Below are 4675 nucleotides of genomic sequence, written 5' to 3'. Positions count from 1 at the left end.
TGAGCACCTTGGCTGTCAGGCATCTGCCCCTTTTCCCACCACTACAGCAATAGCTTCTCAAATGGGCTAGTCATTTCCCCTCTCTCCTCCACTGACCTTGGTTGAAAGAAAATCTAAATGTGTTCCGTTCTGTGAAGCCCTCAACGTTTTCCACCTGAGACAAGTCAAATGCAGATCTTGGTGTGACACATGAGATGCCTCCGTTTCTGGCTCCCACCCACCTGATCAGAGAAAACTCCCATGGTGCCTTCCTCCTCCTCGGCCATGCTCAGGCAGCCAGGTGTCTTTCCCATTCTCCTTTCTGCTCTTTACCTGTGCTCTTCTCCCCATTCAGAGACTTCCTCCCCTTCCCATGCTCCTAACGAACTAATCTCCATCCTTCGGGTGTCAATGTCTTGAGAGAGGCTGCCCCTGATCCCTGATCTTGATAGATCCTCTTTGTTATCTTCTCTTATGGCATCCTAGATTCTTAGAACATTTATCAAAATGTATTTTTAAATTTTTATATTTATTTAATTTCAGTTTTGGCCACTGTACCGTAGCCTTCACTGAGTCAGACCTTTTCAGTTACTGTGTGCGTCCTGTATGGGGCACAGCCTTTGACGCAGGACGGGCCCTCCGTCCACATTGTTGTGCGGCAGTGATGATCGGGGCCCACAAACTCAGATGTGTTCATCAGCCCGTTATTCCTAAACCTCATTGTTTACCGCTGATACCTGCATTTCAAGGTCACAAGAACCTTTCTAATCTGACGCCTCTTTCTGCCAGTGTGCCAAACGGGAGTTTCACTCAATGCCGACGCTCTACCCAGGAATCAGTCTTTCTCGGCATACGTTCTTTCTGAGGTCCTGTCAATTTCCTGAGGCCCCGCCAGAGAGCATGAGGGGGGTCCTCTGCCTCTGTACGTATCTCCCCTTCCCATTCTAACTGTCCCCCTTTCTTCTTCACAGCACACACCTTCTCTCTTCTTGTTGCTCTTGAAGATACCTTGGGAATACTACATCCTGCCCTTCCTACTAGCCACGTGGCCTTAAACCACTCAGAACCTGTTTCTTCATCTTCAAAGTGGGATAATCATGGTACCTACCCGGTGGAATTATTAAAATATTAATAAGTATAAATGCCTTAGCAGAGACTGTTTTATAGTAAACACAGAAGAAATGTTAGGTTTTTTTTTTTTTTGAGGTTTCAATATTTCATTCAAGTTTTATTTTACGTGATGTTAATTACAGCATTTGAAAGGGAAGATCTAATTCCTCACAATGAAAGACTAAAATGTACCCATTAAACTGCTAAAAAATAAACTGAGTGGCAAGAAGACAACAGAAATCTAATAATTTAGGTTCTGAATGATGTCACCACGTGATTGTAGTCACACAGACTCTCCCCAGCTGCTATTTCATACTCTGGTGCAAGGGCAAAAAACAAAAACAACAACAAAAAACCCACCATGAGATGGAATTAAGTTCTGAATTATTGGATTCATCGCATCTACCTTTTCCACCCCAAAATGGCACAAAAGAATCAACTACCACACCCTGCAGACTATTTTTGGTGTAAGAGAGGTGATGAACCAGGTTGGAAACAGGTCATGAAGATCTGTCTGAAGCAGTCCCTTCAGATGAGTCTGTACACACCATCAAACAGTGAGCCTCTCTCAGTTAGGGCAGGGGATCAAGGTTCAATTCTCAGGAAGTCACAATTTCATACATTTAAGCAATATAAATTTACAAAGTGCTTATAAATCACCAGCTTCCACTTGCAGCCTGGGTTAAAAAAGAAACCTGACATCTCTAGAGGGGCTGCCAAGTGCCCCCAAGTCTACAGCTGAAAGGACCTTTCTTGGAATTGGGTTGTTTCTGTACCTCTGGAAGGGTAACACCTTAAACCTGAATCATCTGTAACCTGGAGGTCTAACATGGTATTTAGCAATACTTGCATCCCAGACATACAACATTTAAAAAGGTACACTAAATTCTGGAGGTAGCTAGCTATGCTGCAAAATAGTTGAAAATTAAACGATCATACAGTCTTCGTTTATGCTTGAAATTCCAGTCCTAGACCAAGCTTGTGGCCACCAGCATTGACATTCTTGCCATCCAGCAGAGCTGACAGTGTCAGTTTGATGCCTGGCCTTAGTGTCTGAGTGTATCCTCACCCTATTAGGCTGGAGTTGTTCACTTGAGCTGAGAAGCAGGCATCAGGGTCGATCTGGTACTTGGCTGCTATACCGAAGCGAGTGTTACTGTTTCCTGCTGTCCAAGCGAGGTTAACAGCAGTCTCCAACTTCTTGTTCACCTGCTGATAAATGGAGCCACCAAACTCTGTCCCATCGTTCACATTAGTGTGAGGCTGGAATTCATCCGTCTTGTAGCCCACCGCAAAGCTGCTCTGGGTCACGCGAGGCTTTGCGGTCTCAAAATTCATCTGGGAGCCCGCCCCCCAGCCCTCCGAGCCCAGGGCGCCCCAGACCCAAGGCCCGGCGATGGTGAAATCCACGACGCAGCCCAGCTTGATGTGCTCCTGCTTGTACCCTGTCTTGATTTTTAGCAGTTTTTTCTTCCATTGTTTGGTGAGAAGGATGAATGAAAGGTCAGCTTCAGTCCATGTGCAAGCTGGTCTTCCACGGCGACCTCTGTGCCCAGTGTGCTGTCAGTGTGCCCCTTCTCCGTAAGTGTCTCCGGACTGTCCACCTGCACTTGGTTTCCAGCCTGCCCGTCACTTTGCTGCTTTTAGTGTTGGCCGAACCTGAGCTGGTCAATTCCAGTCCATTCTCAGACTTTGTTTTCAATTCAAGTTTTATTAAGCCAAATCCGTAGCCCTTGGTGAAGACATCCCTGGCGGGTTTGCCAAGATCAATACACGGGGGAGGCACAGCCATCTTCTGCTCAGCGGCCGTGGCGGCGGGTTCAGTGGCGGATACGGTGGCCAAGAAATGTTAGTTTTATTTCCATCATAGAACTTCTGTTTTTGACTCAGGAATGAAACCGTTCACCTGAAGCAATGAGGTGCAGAATGGTTTGGTTTCATCTTCCCTCCCAGTACATAACCAGGAGAATGAGATTTGGTATCTCTTTTGTCACTTTATCTCTGACACCTAGAATATGCCGAGCATTAGCACGGACCACATAAATACCTGAAAAGCACATGAAAATTCCCTGCACAGTCTCAGTCGTGCTGCGGAGAAACAGCGAGCCTCCAGGCCCCTCCACCAGGGAAAGTGAGGTCTCAGGCCCGAAGCCAGAGTGGCCAAGCCCGTGTTGAAGGGCTCCTATAACAGTAGAGCAGTGATGTCGCTAGGTTCACGGTCATCAAAGGGTCAAGCTTGGCATCATGGCCAGAGGGATCCAAAGGACCTGATATTCAGCAAATATGAGACAAGTCCCTGAGAAATGCAGAGTCATGGTTTCTTAAAGCGCAGGCGTCTGGCAGTGACCGGGAGCCACAGTCTGTGCGTTATGTTATGAGGATTATACAAGTGAAGTTGTGTCAAAGCTCTTAGAAGAATGCCTAGTAACAGGTGAGTTAGCTCACGGCCACGGCCGGTGGGCCACCAATCCCACGTTTGGGAAGCGGAGCAAACCTGTCTTATCAGTGATTGGAGCCCCACTGTCACCTTGCACGTGGCCCAGAGTCTAGCAGGTGCTCAGGAATTGTTTAAATAACGAGCAGGAGGGCAGTAGAGTCTGTGACAGAAAACACCAGGAGATCCAGTTTTTGAGAGGAAGTTCAAGGTGCAAAGGAGGCAGAGGGTGAGTGGGGGTGTTCCAGAGAGAGGGACCGATTCGAGCGAGGACAGGCTGCTCCCGGGAGCCCGTTTCCTGCAGCAGGAATGGTGGAACGGATCAGAGTGATGAGGCAGATGCCAGGAGACAGCAGGCTTTGCATGCTGTGCACATTTTGTTGTGATTGCTGCTGCTAAATGTATAGTTTTCTTCTATCCAGTTAATTTATTAACGCTACTGATGAAAAAAATGGAACTTGTTAAGCAGCCAACCACGAAGTTTCGACATACCTAATTATGTATCTCTGTTCCTTCTCATTTTGTCTTACTCCAATTGAACTCTCCCATCTACCAGAATGTTCCTTCCTAAGCATGCTTATTTATTTTGACCAGGAACAGGTGATAAGCCTGAATACTGGTGCCACAGTCTTAATTAGAGAGAAATTCTGACACTTTCAAGGGTCAAGAAAAGTAGTCAGGTTTCAGGCTTTGCCAAGCTATCATCTTCCTGAATACTAACTTTAAAAAATTTTTTTTACTATTTCTGTGTATTAAACAACAACTAGTCAGTAATAGTTTACAAAATAAATAACACTGTTGTTAAAGCCTTCATGACACAAACACTTTACACTTAGCAACAGAAAACATTTTTGGCTATGCATATCACTTATAAAATCTTTTTTCTCGAGCAAATAAAATGGATTTTTACAGATTAAAAACTATTGCCTTATCAGGCACTGGCGCAGTGGATAGAGCATAGGACTGGGACAAGGAGGACGCAGAGGTCGCTGGCTTGAGCAAGGGGTCACTCGCTGTGCTGTAGCCCCCCCAACCCGGTCAAAGCACATATGAAAAAGCAATTGATCAACAACTAAGGTGTCACAATGAAGAATTTATGTTTCTCATCTCTCCTTTCCTAGCTGTCTGTCCCTATCTGTTCCCCTCTCTCTC

General features: G+C 46.0%; 1 pseudogene; it reads right to left on the bottom strand.

Moving 5' to 3' along the window:
* Positions 1-1658: 1658 nt before the first annotated feature.
* On the bottom strand, positions 1659-2923 carry LOC136307991 (voltage-dependent anion-selective channel protein 1 pseudogene; annotated as a pseudogene).
* Positions 2924-4675: the final 1752 nt, after the last annotated feature.

This window comes from Saccopteryx bilineata, chromosome 6 (assembly GCF_036850765.1).
Source record: "Saccopteryx bilineata isolate mSacBil1 chromosome 6, mSacBil1_pri_phased_curated, whole genome shotgun sequence".
Taxonomy (NCBI): Eukaryota; Metazoa; Chordata; class Mammalia; order Chiroptera; family Emballonuridae; genus Saccopteryx; species Saccopteryx bilineata.
This window is presented reverse-complemented; position numbering and strand designations above follow the sequence as displayed.